We start from the raw sequence: 19,584 nt of genomic DNA, 5'->3' as shown, positions 1-19,584 counted from the left end.
AGACACCTTCCTCGCCCCACCGGACACCTTCCTTTCCCTGGACCCCTTCCCCTCTCCAAACTTCTTCCCTTACACCTTCCTCCCCCTTTCACCTACTTCCCCACTTGCTGCATTCTCCCCATTATACCCTCCTCCCACCGTACTTCCTCCTCCCCTTTCCAACCTCATCACTTGGTTCCCCCCCCACACAACCTCAGCCAGCACCCGACATCTTCATCCCCCCTCCCAACCTCACCAACCCCCATCCCCACAAATGGTACACCTCTCCCAGTCAAACCTATAACGTCCTCTCCCATCCCCCTTTCAGTACACCTTCCTCTCCCACTCACAGCTGGACCTTCCTCTTCCACCCCACGCCCCACCGATCATCCTTAGCAGTCCATGGCCTAGACTCTGAAGCCCTAAAGCAGACCTCAGACATCATCGGACACCTTCCACCTCCCGTGAGCTGCTTCGCGGTGAAACCATGTCCATGAGAATTCACCCAATGTGCGTTGCACGTGTTTCTCCAGAGTCCGGTAGCTATAGGGCTCCAGCATCATCATCTCCTACGATGTCCGTGATGTGAGCAAGGTCCTAACTGTAAGTCCCGACTTCTGCACATCACACTTGTCCAGACGTGTTCTGAGCTGGCGTGTTTTCCCGCTGGTGTAGCGGTAAATCTGGTGTGGTGGGACGATTCCATTCGGGCAATTAGTGGGATGCGAAACAGGCTCACGCTGGCCTCCAGCGGGATTGGCATTCCGCCACGGCAGACACCATCGGATGATCCCGCTGTACTTTCACGCAAGCATGAAACCTATTTTTGGCATTCTCACCATATTGTCCCCCTCGGCCCGCCATGACGCCCAACGCCAACAGGGCTGGAAAATTCCGGCCTTATTTTAAAACACTTATACATGGGAAAAGCAAATTACTTTTTCAACAATGTTAATCATTGGTGCTGTGTAGCATGACTGAAATTGGGAATCAAACTTTCAGGCCTCCCAACACTACATAGCACATCAAGTGAAGTGTGCCTAGAAGTGGCCCTCAAGTAAGACACTACTTACAATTATGGTTTCAGCATTAAATGAGTGAGTTAACAGTGCTCTGTACCAGCATTTACGCGAAGCAGTGACACTCATGAAGAAAGCTCTGGTAGGAAACAAATGTTTATCAAAACGTCGTATTCCTCAATATTTATCACTTTGAACATTGCTAAGGGACAGTCAGAAGGGGTAGTTACGTAATTCTGAAACTGAAGCAGTAATTAAAGATTTGTGAAACTGTGCCACATTGTTTCTGGGAATGACTGCTACAACTGTAATTCAGCATAAGAAAAACCACAGGAAGATAAACGGCATATGTCATACTTTAAAGTTTTCAATTTTCTAATTCATCCAGTCAAGTATTTTTTTAATGTACGATAAATTGCAGCTCATTTGGGCCACACTGGTGGTCATTTGCAGTTGTGCATTTAGCATTCGACCCACAGTATTTTATTGAGCTGATTGTGATCGACAGAAATTAGTCATATTGAAACTTGAGGGTTTACAGTCCGGATTGTTTCAAACTTTTTCTTTGAAAATTTTTAGCCTGTTTCACGAGAAAAGGGTTGGCTAGCTGCTAGCATGGCTGATGCCATATCTACTACACATTTGGAATTGGTGACATCTTTTGCGTTACACTATGTCAAATTTACAGTGCTATGGTCCTCCTTTAGTGGAAATCAGCAATTTTGTGCTGGTCGTAAGTCCACCTGAAGAAAGCAGGTTTTCAAAAGCTGCAAAATAAACATCCTGGTTGCTTATTTGTTTTTCTATAAATAAACTCATTGCATCATCTTCAAATTATTAATGAGCAGAGAAAGCTGTGGTCAGGTTTTCTTTTCACTTGGAATCCTGCCAGTGCTCTGTGTGTGTGTGAGAGTGTGAGAGAGAGAGAGAGAGTACTATTTACAGACCTCTGCCTTCTTAGCTCACAAATCAACATGTTTTTTTTCATCAAAAAATGTAAATATTTTTGCCGGTATAAGAGGCCCCTTTATTTTTATCGTAGTGACCTTATATCAGCGATGTGATGACATTTTGCCATATTTTATCCTATTTTGTCACGTGCTTGTAATCAAATGAAGAAAGATTTATTGAACACTTTTTTGTGATGTCGCTGTGCCTTTAAGAGTAGCTATAGCTGAGCTCTGTCTATAAAGTCATAATTAAAGCAGTAAGGATCACATTCAAAGAATAGGCTGCTTTTAGTTGGGATACAGCCTGAGGCCTGATATAGTCAGGGTACAGTAATGAATGAAATAACTAGTTAACTATTATTACATAATTCATAGTTTGCTTGTGCCCTCAATGTATTGCTTTGTATTCTTCTCATGTGACTTACATAACTATATGCTGCAACTGATTGATGACCACTTCCTTTGTCGCTTTTTTTTCTTGCTGATTTGTTTTGGCTCTCTCTCCCTCCATACCAGTTTACTATTTTTGTGTGCCTCTAAGTGGTATAGAAATTTAAACTGTGATCAGCACAATATCTCAATGAGGAGGCAATCGCGCAGTGGTATTGTCACTGGACTAGTGATCCAGAGACCCAGGGTAATGCTCTGGGTACCCGGGTTCAAATCCCATGGCTGATGGTGGAATTTGAATTCATGAAAAAGCCGGAATCAAAAGCCTAATGGTGACCATGAAACCATTGTCAGTTGTTGTAAAAACCCATCTAATGTCCTTTAGGGAAGGGAATCTGCTGTCCTTACCTGGTCTGGCCTACATGTGACTCCAAATGTGGTTGACTCTTAAAAATGCCCTCTAAATGCTGGCCTAGCCAGTGACGGCCACATCCCATGGATGGATTTTAAAAAAAATCTATGATATAACTGATATGATCTAAAACCAAAAATTGTGATCAGTCTCTTATTTAAAACAAACTGCATTGGGAAGGGGACATGTGGCTAGGCAGTACAGGAAAGGTTCCCTGGGCTTTGTAGTCCAAGGATACGGGATCCCTGGATTTAGGAATATTGCAAAGAAGGATGATGCAAAAGAAGGATGATGCACACACTGCGGCAGATTGTGGGATCACAGTGATAAGAGTGTTAGATTCTGGATGGAGATGTTGGCATCTGAAAGCATAGCTAACAGTATTGACATCTAGGAGTACTGGGAGTGTGACCTAAGCATTTGTGAACTCTAATAGGAAGTTCCGGCATTTGAGAGCAAATGAGCCAGGGTCCAGAAGCCCAGGAAAACTGAGGAAGAGCACTGGGAGAGCAAGAGTCTAACAGTCCTAGGAGTAGGCTGGGATCTGACAGCATTTGGGGCAGGAGGTGGTCACAATCCAGTAATCTCTCAATCTTGTGGGGATGGTGGTCATAGGAGAATATAACCCAAACCTCTTTTCAGGCATTTAGGCAACACCCATCCCTCCATTCCCACCTCTCTGCTGACCCTGCCACAGCCTTTTTGTGCCATTAGGTACTCCCCTTCTTCTCTACTCTTCCTGTTGTCACTGGGTAAATTTATTCTGAAAAATTACATGTTTTATTTTGTTGAAAATATTAGTCGAACATTAGAAACATGAGTAATAAAGGTGTTTTGTGTGATGCTGGTTCACCACTTCCTTTCCGCCTTGCCAGTTCTCCTGACTGCTTATGTAAACCATTGGCAGTTTTCCTACGTCTTTAGTACTTTCTAATTGGCAGTTTTCTCATCACTAACCTTGCTCTTGATTCATTACTAGTTTACTTTGAGCCACTCAGTAGTGTGTAATGGTGAAAGTGTTGATGACCATAGCACGATGGTAAAAATGTGACTGAAAAATTGTGACACAGGAGATACTGTATAAAGAATCTTTTAACCCATTAGTAGTAGATTCCTGTATCGTTGCTTCCAGTCAATTTGCACAAATTAACCGTTGCGCTTCCCATATTACAACAGTGACTACACTTCAAATGGACTTTATTGAATGGAAGACACATTGGGACAGCCTAAAGGAGGAGCCCTGGTATTGGATTGAGTCAGAGCTTGTGAAGCCAAGGTGCAGTCATAGTGTGCGTACCATGGCGGCGTGCTCGGCTAATGCCGATATAAGAACATAAGAAATAGGAACAGGAGTAGACCATTTGGCCCCTTGAGCCTGCTCCACCATTCAATAAGATCATGGCCAATCTTCTTGTGTTTCGATTTTCACATTCCCATCTAACTCCGATAATCTTTGATTCCTTTGTCTAACAAGAATCTATCTACCTCTGCCTTAAAAATATTCAGTGACCCCGCCTCCACCTCCTTCTGAGGCAGAGAATTCCAAAGTCACACAACCCTCTGAGAGAAAAAATTTCTCCTCATCTCTGTCCTAAAAGGGTGACCCCTAATTTTAAAATAGTGTCCCCTAGTTCTGGACTCACCCACAAGAGGAAACATCCTTTCCACATCCACCTTTTCAAGACCGTTCAGGATCTTACACACTTCAATCAAATCACCCCTCACCCCAGTGGAAACAAGCCCAGTCTGTCCAACCTTTCACAATAAGACAGCCCATTCATTCCAGGTATCAATCTAGTAAACCTTCAAAAGTAGGGAGGTCATGTTGGAGTTGTATAGCACCTTGGTGAGGCCATAGCTTGAGTACTGTTTGCAGTTCTGGTAGCCACGTTATAGGAAGGATGTGATTGCACTGGAGGGGGTGCAGAGGAGATTCACCAGGATGTTGCCTGGGATGAAACATTTAAGTTATGAAGAGAGGTTGGATAGACATGGGTTGTTTTTGTTGGAGCAGAGAAGACTGAGGGGCAACCTGATCGAGGTGTATAAGATTATGAGGGGCATGGACAGGGTGGATAGGGAGCAGCTGTTCCCTTTAGTTGATGGGTCAGTCACAAGGGGGCATAAGTTCAAGGTAAGGGGCAGGAGGTTTAGGGGGGATGTGAGGAAAAACTTTTTTAACCAGTGGGTGGTGACGGTCTGGAATTCACTGCCTGGGAAGGTGGTGAAGGCAGGTTGCCTCACATCCTTTAAAAAGTACCTGGATGAGCACTTGGCACATCATAACATTCAAGGCTATGGGCCAAGTGCTGGTAAATGGGATTAGGTAGGTAGGTCAGGTGTTTCTCACGTGTCGGTACAGACTCGATGGGCCGAAGGGCCTCTTCTGCACTGTGATTCTGTGATTCTATCTCTGAAGGAAGCAACATTAGAAGGCATTGGTCATGATCTTAAGTTAAACAGAGACCTCTCTGCGCCTCTCAGTTTAAGTTAGAAGAAAGATGGCATCTCCAATAGTGCAGCACTCCCTCAGTACTGTACCAAGAGTGTCAGCCTTGAATTTTCTTTTCATGTGCATGTTCAAGTCTTTGCAATGGGACTTGTTCCCAAGGGAATATGGTGGGACCGTGCATATTTTTCCACTTCAGCTGCTGGTGGGCCTGATGTACATTTTCTGATTTTATTTCAGATTCTTTAATGTCATTTTAATTAATGAATTAATCTGGTTATGTTGGGCTTGTACAGTTTCGTTGGGGCTGAAGTGTTCATGTCATCAAACTTCCATTCAAAGTTTGAGGAATTGTTTATCTCCCCTTGTAAACGGCAAGTGAAATTTTTACAAGTTAGAAAGGATTTTTTAAATGTACAGTTCATACCCTAAAAAGTCCCATCATGTCATAATACAGTTCGGTATTAGTTTTGATACAAGCCTTAATATGAACGAAATGACATCTGATATAAACAGAAAGGGAGTGGATCTAACCCGGCCCATTGTTTCCATTGCTGTCCGAACCTGCTTTTGGTTGTCCCCAAGGGGAATAGATTCCAAATAAACTCCAGCCTTCAGATCTCGATAACTTATCTGAACAAAATAAAGGTAAAAATGTAATAATTCTCTTTGAAGAGAAGATTGAACCATTTCAATTCTTAATTGGTTTCAAAGAAGGGAGACCCTTGAGGATTTTTCTAAAGAAATTGTAAGACGAATACAGCTGATGAAATAACCAATGCCCCGTAGCTTTGGGTTGTGTCTGGGATGGGGGAGGTCCCGGGGGGATGGCGGAGTGGGGGATGGGACCAAAAATGAAGGTAAGCACAGGGCTCCACTAACTGTAAACTCGCCACTGCCCCAAAGGTGATCTAGTCGCAGGGAATGGATCAAGCAGATTGTGCTAAACTTGAGGCAAGCCCACGACTGTGGAGAGAAAGAAAGGCAGTGGGGAACAGGGTAGGCTATGGTTCAAGACCAGAAATCAGACAGCTGAAAACAATAGGTTTTGTGAACCTGGCTGCCCTGAGAATTATGTGAAAACCGCTAAATTGGTCAAAATGGTGGTGAAACTGGTTAAACAAAACCCTGAAAATGAGTTGTAAAAGGCAAAATGATGGAACGACCTGGATCACCTCTACAACAGTGTCTCCTAATTAGAAACATAGAAACTAGGAGCAGGAGTAGGCCATTTGGCCCTTCGAGCCTGCTCTGCCATTCATTATGATCAAGGCTAATCATCCAACTCAATAGCCTGCTCCCGCATTCTCCCCATACCCTTTGATCCCTTTCGCCCCAAGAGCTATATCTAACTCCTTCTTGAAAGCATACAGTGTTTTGGTCTCAACTACTTTCTGTGGTAGCGAATTCCACAGGCTCACCACTCTCTGGGTGAAGAAATTTCTCCTCATCTCAGTCCTAAATGGTCTACCCCATATCCTCAGACTGTGGCCCCTGGTTCTGGACTCCCCCACCGTTGGGAACATCCTTCCTGCATCTACCCTGTCTACTCCTGTTAGAATTTTATAGGTTTCTATGAGATCTCCCCTCATTCTCCTGAACTCCAGTGAATATAATCCTGATCGACTCAGTCTCTCCTCATATGTCAGTCCTGCCATCCCAGGAATCAGTCGGGTAAACCTTCACTGCACTCCCTCTATAGCAAGTACATCCTTCCTCAGATAAGGAGACCAAAACTGCACACAATATTCCAGGTGTGGTCTCACCAAGGCCCTGTACAATTGCAACAAGACATCCCTGTTCCTGTACTCGAATCCTCTGGCTATGGAGGCCAACATACCATTTGCCTTCTTTACCGCCTGCTGCATCTGCATGCTTACCTTCAGCGACTGGTGTACAAGGACACCCAGGTCTTGTTGGACATTCCCCTCTCTCAATTTATAGCCATTCAGATAATAATCTGCCTTCCTGTTTTTGCTACCAAAATGGATAACCTCACATTTCTCCACATTATACTGCATCTGCCATGCATTTGCCCACTCACTCAGTTTGTCCAAATCACACTGAAGCATCTCTGCATCCTCCTCACAGCTCACCCTCCCACCCAGCTTTGTGTCATCTGCAAATTTGGAGATATTACATTTAATTCCCTCAACTCAATCATTAATATATATTGTGAATAACTGGGATCCCAGCACCGATCCCTGCGGTATCCCACTAGTCACTGCCTGCCATTTGGAAAAAGACCCGTTTATTCCTACTCTTTGTTTCCTGTCTGCCAACCAGTTTTCTATCCATCTCAATACACTACCCCCAGTCCCATGCGCTTTAATTTTACACGCCAATCTCTTATGTGGGACTTTGTCGAAAGTCTTCTGAAAGTTCAAATAAACCACATCCACTGGCTCCCACTCATCAACTCCACTAGTTACATCCTCGAAAAATTCCAGTAGATTTGTCAAGCATGATTTCCCTTTCATAAATCCATCCTGACTCTGTCCGATTCTGCCACTGTTTTCCATGTGCTCAGCTATTAAATCTTTTATAATGGACTCTAGAATTTTCCCCACTACCGACGTCAGGCTGACTGGTCTATAATTCCCTGTTTTCTCTCTGCCTCCCTATTTAAATAGTGGGGTTACATTAGCTACCCCCCAATCTGTAGGAACTGTTCCAGAGTCTATAGAATCTCGGAAGATGACCACCAATGCGTCCACTATTTCTAGGGCCACTTCCTTAAGTACTCTGGGATGTAGATTATCAGGCTCCGGGGATTTATCGGCCTTCAATCCCATCAATTTCCCCAACACCATTTCCCTACTAATACTGATTTCTTTCAGTTCCTCCCTCTCACTAAACCCTGTGTTCTCCAACATTTCTGGTATGTTATTTGTGTCCTCCTTTGGTTCTAAGTATGTATTTAATTGGTCAGCCATTTCTTTGTTCCCCACTATAAATTCCCCTGTTTCTGACTGTAAGGGACCTACATTTGTCTTCACTAATTGGGGGAGGCCTAGAATTACTGCATGACAGGCAATATTGACATAGACGTTTCTCATTATAAAATATTGTCATAGACTTTACCTTTACAAAATGTTAAATTAACATAAGGTTTTCCTGTTATAAATGTGAACATAAGTGTTGCTCAAAAAAAGTCACTCAGAAATTAAGGTTAATGTTGAGAAGGATTAAATGCCATCAATGAATCATTGTAGTTGTATATTCAAAAACCTTTCTATAGCTTGAAGAACCATGCTAACGTATCTTGCAAAAAATTCCACACTGTATATGCTCAAGCTGTGGCATCCTGGAAATTACAGGTGCATGTGTATTTGGGAGTTCCTTTCAGATGACTAAAGTGATACTGAGGTGGAGGGGATGTGGGAGAATATCAACTTCACACTCCGACCTTCAACTGGAGACATTAACGAAGGTGCTCAAAGGGCAACATTTTCCCCCCGTCGGGAGGGGGGAAGTGCGGGAGCGGCCGTGGGCAGGAGGCCTTCTGATCTGTGCCTCCCAATTAAGGCCCACCCAGTGTGACATCCGCCAGGAAGCGCTATGCGCTCCCTGTGCGGGCGGAGCGGGATTCCCTCAGCCGGGAGTGCGCTCTTTCGCGCATGCGTGCGAAAGAGCGCACAGATCTCCCTGAGGCAAAGTGCTGCCTCAGGGAGATTGTCTCCGATTTAAAACTTGAAATAAAGGTATTTTAAAAATTTCCCTGCCATGTCCTCTCATGTGACACTGTCACACGAGTTGGGACATGTCCAAAATTTTTATTGAAACCTTTAATGAAAATTTACATACCCTCATGAAACCTCATCCTGCCCGTGGATGAGGTTTCATGTTTTTTCAGAAGCCCGCCTGGGCTCCCGGCCTGCCCGCCAACCTTAAGGTTGGACAGGCAGGTCCATCAACGAGGTTAATTAGTTTTTTAATGGCCTTAATAGGCCGTTGACAGTGGCTGCGTGCCCGCCGAACTGAAAATCTAAATGTCGCGGGATGACGGGACGCACGGGAAGATGTTGCCCAAAGACACAAGTCTAGTCACAATATGTAAAATAATATCACTTTAAAATGTTTTTATTATGTTAGTTGTGAATCTGATGAGGAAAAATAATTTCACAAAGTATGTTGAGTGATTTAATGGGTTTGCTTTTCTGTTTTTATGTGGTATAATTTTCTGTTATTTCATACTTGTAAGTTTTTTGTAAGGTAAGTCAATTGCAAATGTGCCAGGGAAGTGTTATTATACCAAGAGCCAGAGAGACACTGCCACTGGCATTGTGCAGATGAGGACTGGTACAGATTGAGGCAGACCCTGATATTGTATTAACTGGCACTATGGTGGAGAGACGACTCTGGGGAGTACTGGGTGAGAAAGCAATGCATGCAAAGAACTCTAGCACTGGGAGAGAGAGGGGCCTGAGAAACAGAGAGGGAGAAACTCTGTAACTGAGGAAGACCCTAGCACTAACATTTTGTAGAAAAGACATTAGTATTCTATGTGAGATTCCCACGCCAGTTACTTTGAGAGAGAATGCCTTGATTTTAAGATTCTCATCCTTGCTTTAAAGTCCCTCAATGACCTTGTCCTTCCCTATCTCTGTTATTTCCTTCAACCTTCTGGGATCTGCACACTCCTCCAAGTCTGGCCCCTTGAGTATCCCCGATTTTAATTGTTCCATCTTTGCAGCCATGCCTTAAGCTGTTGAGACCCTAAACTCCAGTATTCCCTCCCTAACCACTCTGCCCCTCTCCTTTAAGATGTTCCTGAACAACTACCTCTTTGACCAAACTTTTGGTCTCCTGCCTTCCCCTTATGTGGCTTGGTGTCAGATTTTACTTGATATCCCCTGTGAAGTACCTTGGGACATTTTACTATGTTATAGTTGCTATATAAATGCAAATTGTTGTTGTAGTTACAATGAACAGGAGGCATCGTGCCACTGTGTGAGGAAGGAACTTTGTATATGTGAGCAAAGGTGTAAGAAATCACTACCTTTTGAAAAGTTGGTCCAATTTTCAAGTAGTCCTGTTTTTTAAACTTGTCAAAGTATTGATCTAAAAATTTATTCTATATGGGCCTTGCACGGATGACTGGCTATTGTGGCATTACTGTGTGTATAAAAAGATCTAAAGCACAACCTTTGTGATAGTATAATGGTAATGGGACATTCTGATATTAGCTCATAAAGAGTCTTTATTAGAAGCTGGAGCCAGGTGAGTTTGATTTAATTTTACTCAGAGAATTACCTCGAATATACAGCACAGAAACAGGCCATTTGGCCCAACCAATGCATGTTAACGTTTACATACCGCCCATTCCTCATCTAATTTAGCAGCATAACCCTCTATTTTCTGTCTCAATTTACAGATTTTGAAAGGAAACTTGTAGCTGAGATAGATCCGTACTTGGTATCTGAAAATAATCATCATCACTGCAACAAAGTTTTAAGCTCAGTCTCTTGAAACAACATGGATTTATTTGCATGGCTGGCACCTGGATTGGGACACACCCAAAGTTGTACAGAGACAAACAAGAAGTACTTTATTAGGAACACTAGAAAATGCTAGAAATGCTCAACAGGTCTGACAGCATCTATGGATAGAGAAACAGAGTTTAAGTTTCAGACCTTTCATCATTGTTAGGATTGCCCTAAACACCATTCATACATAAATGCATGAATGCTAGAAATGCACAGTTAAGTCTGCAATTAATACTAACCACCTGAATACAATTAATACCCAATTTATATAGAATTAACAATCTGAATATGGAAACGATGGTGGCTCTGAGACGAACAAAATTGCGAATTGGGCCTGGTGTGTGTTACATTATGGTGATAGAAAGATTAACATTCACTACTGTCAGAAGAAGAATGTCATTTACTGCTACAATTATAAATAACCATGCAGTGTTGTGCAAATGTCCTACATGTTTACTTGTGTTGAGAATGCCGTTCTTCCAGAGTGCTTGGAGAGAACTAAAGTTAGCTCTCTAGGATTGCACCAGTTCTAAAGGGTACAGGGAGCTGAAAATCACAAGACTGCAGCTTCTGGTTTCTAGAGAGAATGCAGTGAGATTGTGGCAAAAGGGAGAAAAAAAGCTATTAAAATAACTTAAAGCCTCATCACATTGGTGGGAGTAAGTTGTGACATAACCATCCTGTATCAATTTGTGACAGTAATTAGGTGTTATCAAAAACTGCCTGGGACAGGCTGTTTAAAACTAATTCAGATTATTTTATTACCATGACATAATATGAGTTGCACTAAAAAAGTAAATAAGATACTCTAAAATTGCCTTAAATTAGTGGGAGTGAGCTGTGAAAGATGCTTATTTTATGCAGCTACTTTATTTAGTTAAGTTGTTAGGGGAAGTGAATAAAAGAAGTAACTGGACAGTTCTTAAAAATAGTTTAGTAATACTGATAATGTTGGAGAACAGGAATAAAATGAAACTGGGGGCACGCGCAGCTTTGAAAAAGGGTGCGGCGGTGAGAATAAAATGAAACTGGTTATGTTATAAAAGTAACAAGTTACATACCTTTAAAAAAATGAGTATAGTTAACTACCGTAGTTAATAATGTCAAAAGACAGATTTCACTCATATTGTAACATGTCTGCAGTATAACACGTATAGAGAATGATGCCATATTGATGCTATAAAGGTTGCAGTTCTTTGAAATGCACAATTGTGTGAACAGAATCAGAATAACTTGATTCCCTTCAGTCACAATCACTAGCTGGGCCCTTCTCTGAAGAATGCCTACCTGTGCGAGGTATTGATAAACTGCTAATCTCATTGAACCATATTAAAGCAGGAGCCACCTCCTTCAGGAAAGAACAATGGATTAAATTGTGGGGAATCTAGTTTTGGTGAAGACTTCTGTCTTTATCACAGATCAAAAAGGAAACAAGAAATAATTTGTGAATGAGTTACTTTTTGCTGTGTGGGTATCTTTGTTGTGGTGACAAATGTGACGGCCAATTTGTGCAAAGTAAGATTCCACAATCAGCAAATGAGATAACTGATCAGATAATCTTAGTTGGTGATGTTGGTTGAGGGAGAAATGTTGGACAGGACACAGAGAATTCCTTGTTCTTACTCAAAAGTGCAGCACTTGTCTGAACAGACATTTGGAACCTTAGTTTAAGATCTAATTTGAAAGACAGTGTCTCTGACCTTGCAGCAGTGGTGTGTCAGCCTAGATCATGTAATCAATTCCTGAAGTGGGAATGAATCTAAAAACCTCCTGATTTGGAGGTGAGGATCTCAGCACAATATTCTGTCAGTTCAGAAGATCCCAAACTGGATTGGAGCAGTGAGGCTACCAAGGATGGTGGGTGAGGGAGTGGTGGCAGGACAGGAGAAGGGTGGGCTGCCCTAAGATATCAAGTAGGAGAGCCACTGATAGAGTTTCGAATCATTAGAAGAGGCGCATTGTGGGGCAATCTCAGCATAGATGCAATATGAAACTCTGATAGGTCCAACATCTGTTTCTACAAATTGGCAGTGTTTCAAACACCCTTCACTGTGCTGACTTGAAAGTGACTAAGAGGTGATTTGATTGAAACCTTTTAAGATCCTGAGGGCTCTTGACAGGGTGGATGTGAAAAGAACGTTTCCTCTTGTGTTAGAATCTAGAACGGGGGGTCACTGTTTAAAAATAAGGGGTCGCCCATTTAGGACAGAGATGAGAAATTTTTTCTCTCAAAGGGTAGAGAGTCTTTGGAACTCTCTCCCTCAAAAGGCTGTGGAAGCAGAGTTTTTAAATATTTTTAAGGCAGAGTTAACAAGTGAATGAAAGGTTATCGGGGGGTAGGCAGGAATGTGGGGTTGAGGTTACAGTCAGATCAGCCATGATCTTATTGAATGGTGGAGCAGGCTCGAGAGGACGAGTGGCCTACTCCTGCTCCTAATTCGTATGTTTGTATGACTTCACCCCATAATGTACCTCTCCTGACTTTGCAAGACGGTATCAGTGACTGATTAAAACACATTATTTGGTCATTGTCATTTTGTTGTTTGTGGAACCTTGGCTGCTGTGTTTCCTACATTACAATAGTGACCGCATTTTTTTTTTCATGGGATGTGGGCATTGCTGGTGAGGCCAACATTTGTTGCCCACCTAGGTTGCCCTTTAGAAGGTGGTGGTGAGCCATTTTCTTGAACCGCTGCAGTCCATCTGGTTCAGGAATACCCACAGTGCTGTTAGGAAGGGAGCTCCAGGATTTTGACACAGTGACAGTGAAGAAACAGTGATATGTTTCCAAGTCAGGATGGCGTGTGGCTTGGAGGGGAACTTGCATGTGGTGGTTGTCCCAGGCATCTGCAGCCCTTGTCCTTCTAGGTGGTAGAGGTTACGGCTTTCAAAGGAGCCTTGATGAGTTGTTGCAGTGCATCTTGTAGATGGTACACACTGCTGCCGCTGTGCGCAGGTGGTGGTAGGACTGAATATTTAAGGTGGTGCCCATTAAGCAGGTTGCTTTGTCCTGAATGGTGTCAAGCATTTTGAGTGTTGTTGGAGCTGCACTCATCCGAGCAAGTGGAGAATATTACATCACATTTCTGACTTGTGCAAGGTTGATGGTGGACAAGCTTTGGGGAGTCAGGAGGTGAGTCACTTGCCTCAGAATTCTCAGCTTCTGACCTGCTCAAGTAGCCACAGTATTTATATGGCTGGTCCAGTTAAGATTCTGGTCAATGGTAATCCCCAGGATGTTGATAGTGGGGGATTCTGCAATGGTAATATCATTGGGCGTCAAAGGGAAGTGGTTAAGTTCTCTCTCATTGGAGAAGGTTATTGCCTGGCACTTGTTTGGCAGGGATGTTACTTTTTACTATCAGCCCATCAGAATGTTTCCCAGGTCTTGCTACATGTGGGCACGGACTGTTTCATTATTTGAGGAGTTGCAAATGGTACTAAACACTGCAATCATCAGTGATCATCCCCCCTTCTGACCTTATGATGGGAAGGCCATTGATGAAGCAGCTGAAGATAGTTGGACCTTGGGCACTACCCTGAGGAACTCCTTCAGTGATGTCCTGGGGCTGTGATGATTGGACTCCAACATCTACAACCATCTTCTTTGCTCCTAGGTATGACTCCGACCAGTTGAGCGTTTTCCCCCTGATTCTCATTGACTTCAATTTTCTAGGCCACACTTGGTCAAATGCTGCCTCGATACCAAGGCAGCTCACCTCACTTCAAAAGTTACAGTTAGGCATCTGTCTGCCTTGGGAGATGTTGGATTGCACCTGGGTGTTTGTCACTTCAGGAGTGAACATCATCTGTTGTGGCTGTCGAGGCCAATTCGTAAGCAGCAGTCCCTTCAACAGCTGGCACAAATGAATAGTGTTGGCCTGAGGTCAACTGATATTATTTCCTTCCGGCGGGCTTTCTCTTCTGCCATCTGGTCATTTCTTTTGTCCTCTGCTTTTTCCATGCCCTTCCTGAATGCTTGTCTCCAGGCATTCCGGACACCAGTAAGGACTTTCCATGCATCGACTTTGATCCCAGTCAACTTAAAGTCTCAGTTGCAGACATCAGTATATCACAGATGTGGTCTTGTGCCGATAGCATGTTCGCCGTAGAGCATGTCTTTGGGGATGTAGCTGTAATCCATTCGGTTCACATAACCCAACCTACGGAGTCACCACTGACTCGTGAAGGCAAACATACTGGGAATTCCTGCACGCTGGTGCACTTCCATATTCAGCACTCTGTCCTGCCAGGAGATGCCCAATATTTGTCTGAGGCAGTGGATGCTTAAATAAGTTGTCCAAGCTTCGCCACTCTAAAGGAGGGTACTGAGAACACAAGCCTGGTACACACGGAGCTTTGTATTTTCAGTTAGTTTGTTGTTGGTCTACACTCGAGCTCTAAATTTTGACATGACAGCTGTGGTCTTGGTAATCCTGGTGCTGATTTCAGCATCAAGGGACAGGTTGCTGGCCATTGTTAATCCAAGGTATGTGAAGTTGTCGATGACCTCCAGAGTGAGGTTGTAGATGTTGATGGAAGGTGGAGTCTTCATGTCCTGCCCATGACTTTGCTCTTCCTGATCCTGATTGTTGGCCCAGGAGAATTTATCTACACGCCGCTGCAAGCATGCTTCAGTGTGGGATGCCAACACAGTGTCATCAGCAAACAGCAACTCATGGACTAGGACACTACACACTTTGATCTTGGCACACAGCCTTGCCAAGTAGAACAGCTTGCCATCAACTCTGGCATGCAGGTAGACACCCTCATTTGAGTCACCAAAAGTGTACAATAGCAGCAAGGAGAAAAATATTCCAAAGTGAGTTGGTGCCAGGATGCAGCCCTGCTTTACCCCGCTGCTGATCTTGAAAGCATCCGATGTCACACTATTGTAACTGACAGAACTGTACATGTTCTTATGGAAAGAAGAAATGATGTCCAGGAATCCAGGTAGACAGCCTATTTTCCGCAGCAGTTTAAAGAGTCCATCTCTGCTGATGAGATCAAAGACTTTGGTGAGGTCTATTAAGGAAATGTAGAGTGGTCTGACTTGTTTGTGTCACTTCTCCTGTAACTGCCAAAGTGATAAAATCATGTCAAGTGTCGATTTGCCAGCTCTGATGCTTACTGAGGCTCAGGGTAGATGTGTGAAGCCAGGGCCTGCAAACTGGTCAGAGCAACACCAAGCGAAGACCTTCCCCGCGACACTTAACAAGGAGATGCCTTGTTAATTGTTGCAGTCCCTGCGACCCCCTTTGTTTTTGTACAAGGTGACAATGTTTGCATCATGTATGCCTCAGCACACAAGCATTTCCTTGCAGCAGACAGACAAAAGTTCATGGACATGCTGGAGCAGTTCTGGCTTTCCACTTTTGGTAATTTCAGGTGGAATGCCATCATTCCCTAGGGCTTTCCCACTGGCAAGATGGTCAAATGGCCTTCTTGAGCTCTACTTTGGTAGATTCGCACCCAGCTCCTCCATGACAGGAAAGTCTGCAATGTCGCTGAGAGCCTCTCCAGTGACAACGTTCCCTGTTGCATAGAGTTTGAGATAGTGCTCCACCCACCTTTCCATCTGCTTGCTAGTTTCAGTAATGATCATCCCTGTCTTTGTCTTCAAGGGGGCTGATTTGGTTCTTGCTGGGCCTGTTGCTTTCGTGATTCCTTCATACATTCCTCTTGTATCCCTGGATTCAGCAGCAGATTGTATGCTGTTACAGTTTCAACCAGCATTGATTGGTGCAGTGCCGAGCAGTCTGCTGAGACTAGATTCTGGCAGCTCTGAGAGCATCTTAATTGTTTGCTGGGAGCTTGCCAACAGTTTGAGGGCTCTCCTCTTGGTTGCAGTAACTGGCTGCATTTCAGTCCAATAAGCCTCAAACCAGACAGCATTCCTCTGATTTATTTTCTTGTACACAGTGAGTCCGGCATTATAGATGGTGCTGTGAAGATGATCCCACCTTGACACCGCACTCTGGCCTTGAGCGTTGTTGTCTGAAAGAGCCTGATCGAGGATGTTGAAGAACTCCTGGGTCCTTTCTGGGTCAGTGGTATAAAAAGTGTTGATCTGAGGACAGCCTTCTTCTTGGAGTGGTATAGTTTCCTTGGCTGAAGCCTGACCTTGCTACGCACCAGGGAATGGTCGGTGTTACAGTCAGCACTGTAATAGCTACAAGTGATGAGGACACTTTTGAGGATGATATAGTGAGATGTAGCTGGTGCCAATGGCGTGATCTCGATGTCACCAGGACACCTTGAGGCACGACTTGGTTTAGAAATAGCTGCTCATCACACAGAGGCACTACATTGGGCTTGCTGATGAAGAGGCTGTGTACAGGTGGGAGAGGCTTATGCAGTCGGCTCTCTTTTCACAATAGTTAGACTGCTAGCTAGTGATAAGAGCTGAAAGCAAGAGGTGACAAGCAGACCGATCAATATGCACCACCCACTAGGCTAACACACTTGACACATCACATCAACTGGAGACATACTTCAGTTAATTGTTTAAGATTTTTGTGACATGCTGAGGTTGTGAAAGGTACAATCGCAATTGCAATTCTTTCTTTCTCACTCTTGTACTTGTTTGTTTAGATGGTCGTAGGCACCCGCCGGGGGTTAAGGATATCATTTGACAGTACAGTTCCCACTGCTTATAAGCAGGTGCATTGGTGTCAACATGATTCGCCTGCTATACACATTGGTATAATGGATAAATAATGGTGGGAAGCAGTGGAGGCATAAAATAGTTCAGGATAAACTAGAAAAACAATCAAAATATCAGATTCTTTTTTTCAACCCTGGATCTGTTTAAGAGGCAGTCAAACTGTGACAGTGGCGGACAGAAGGTATCAGTAAGGGAGTGAGTTAAGCAGACCCAGAATCTGGAGAAAATGGTAACGTTAACTGTAATATTCCTAATAAACTCCAGTATCAGTTGCTAATGATCCGTTGGACAGGGAAACTGCTGTTCAATTCATGATTAACTTGTTTGGACTCATTTTAATTATAGAACAGAGCCAGAGGTGTCCCGCTTAGCAAGCTGGCAAGAAGAGTTTGCAGGAGTTCTTGAGGCCTTTGGGGGGGATTAGGACTTAACGGCAGGTTGCTGCACTTTAATGAAGTGCAAACTGCCACTTGAATTGCCCAAAATAGTTGGCATGCTTAATGCCATTTATGTGGCAGCTTTCTAATTGGTCCCTTTAGTGACTGGAAATGATCAATGCCATTGGCGCAATGTCAGGGGTTATCTCGGATAAATGGCAATAGTGTAATTGTTGGAGAGTGCACTGCACTGGAGGGGGTGCAGAGGAAATTCACCAGGATGTTGCCTGGGATGAAACATTTAAGTTGTGAAGAGAGGTTGGATAGACTTGGGTTGTTTTCGTTAGAGCAGAGAAGTCTGAGGGGCGACCTGATTGAGGTGTACAAGATTATGAGGGGCATGGACAGGGTGGATAGGGAGCAGCTGTTCCCCTTAGTTGAAGGGTCAGCCACAAGGGGGCATAAGTTCAAGGTATGGGACAGGAGGTTTAGGGGGATGTGAGGAAAAACTTTTTTACCCAGAGGGTGGTGACGGTCTGGAATGCACTGCCTGAGAAGGCGGTGGAGGCGGGTTGCCTCATCCTTTAAAAAGTACCTGGATGAGCACTTGGCACATCATAACATTCAAGGCTATGGACCAAGTGCTGGTAAATGGGATTAGGTAGGTAGGTCAGGTGTTTCTCACATGTCGGTGCAGACTCGATGGGCCGAAGGGCCTCTTCTGCATTGTGAATCTGTGAGTGTTTGCTTGCAGTCAGTTCAAGTTAATTGTTGCCTGAATTTATATCTGCACTCACCAGCTATTACAATAGGGAGAGAAATTGGTTTTACATCAGGAGCTGACACAGAAGTGGGAGTGCATGGCTAAAGACAAGGGGGGCTGTGGCACATTCCAAGTTGGGCCTCAGGTCTCATTTCCAAAATGCCAATGAGCTGCAAATACCAGTTGGACATTCTGACAAAGCTTGTCAAACTTTGTTTTTTTGCAAAAATATACTTTATTCATAAAATATCTTCAACCACATTCCAAACCATTTCAAAAACACCATTACAAGGGTACAATCCGGTTCAGCTTTTACAAAATGTATCACCAGGTGCATCAGTACAAACAATATTACAATCATTTACAGCCTTTCATTTTGAGCTGTACAGCCCAAAGGGATTTAAACAGTTCCCAGCCCCTCGGTGCACTGTGGCAGAAAGGTCTTAGACAGCGACCCTTCCCCATTGCGCCTTTGTGGCAGCTGCCCCAGGCTTTAGTGCGTCCCTCAGCACGTAGTCCTGGACTTTGGATTGTGCCAGTCCGCAACACTCGGTCGGGGACAACTCTTTGTGCTGGAAGACCAACAAGTTTCGGGCAGACCAAAGCGCGTCTTTCACCGAGTTGATGATCCTCCAGCTGCAGTTGATGTTTGTCTCGGTGTGTGTCCCTGGGAACAGCCAGTAGAGCACAGAGTCCTGTGTCACAGAACTGCTCGGGATGAACCTCGACAGCAACCACTGCAACTATCTCCAGACCTTCTTTGCAAAGGCACAATCCACAAGGAGGTGAACAACGGTCTCTTCCCCACCACAGCCACCTCGAGGGCAACGTGCAGAGGGGGTGAGACCCACAAAGCTTGTCAAACCGGGGCTTTTGGAGGGGACAACACACAGGCCAGCACAGTACTACTGTGAAACTAGGAAAAGCACTACTGGTCCTCCTGGCGCCACATTAAGGTAAATGAGAAAACAAAATCTTGCCTGTTCTTGGTGGCCTCCAGCCATTTCTTTAATGACCAATTGGTAGGCCACAGTGGACCTACTTGAGTAAAGCCAGTCAGTTTTTGCCGAATTAGGCATCGCAGTTCAA

The 19,584-nt window shown here is 44.0% G+C and overlaps 1 protein-coding gene across 6 annotated transcripts in view; it reads left to right on the top strand.

Moving 5' to 3' along the window:
• The window catches only part of coa1 (cytochrome C oxidase assembly factor 1), an 89,467-nt gene that overhangs the window by 57,821 nt on the left and 12,062 nt on the right, over nt 1-19,584 (top strand). For 2 of the 6 annotated variants that reach the window (XM_078538580.1, XM_078538578.1), the window contains one exon: nt 10,577-10,658. The exons of the other annotated variants lie outside the window; for them this stretch is intronic. The gene's annotated coding sequence lies outside the window, so the exon portion shown is untranslated. The remainder of the gene's footprint in view (nt 1-10,576; nt 10,659-19,584) is intronic. 6 annotated transcript variants of the gene reach the window in all.

Source organism: Cetorhinus maximus, chromosome 3 (genome assembly GCF_964194155.1).
Source record: "Cetorhinus maximus chromosome 3, sCetMax3.hap1.1, whole genome shotgun sequence".
NCBI lineage: Eukaryota > Metazoa > Chordata > Chondrichthyes > Lamniformes > Cetorhinidae > Cetorhinus > Cetorhinus maximus.
The sequence above is the reverse complement of the archived record's forward strand: the minus strand, read 5'-3'. Positions and strand labels throughout refer to the sequence as shown.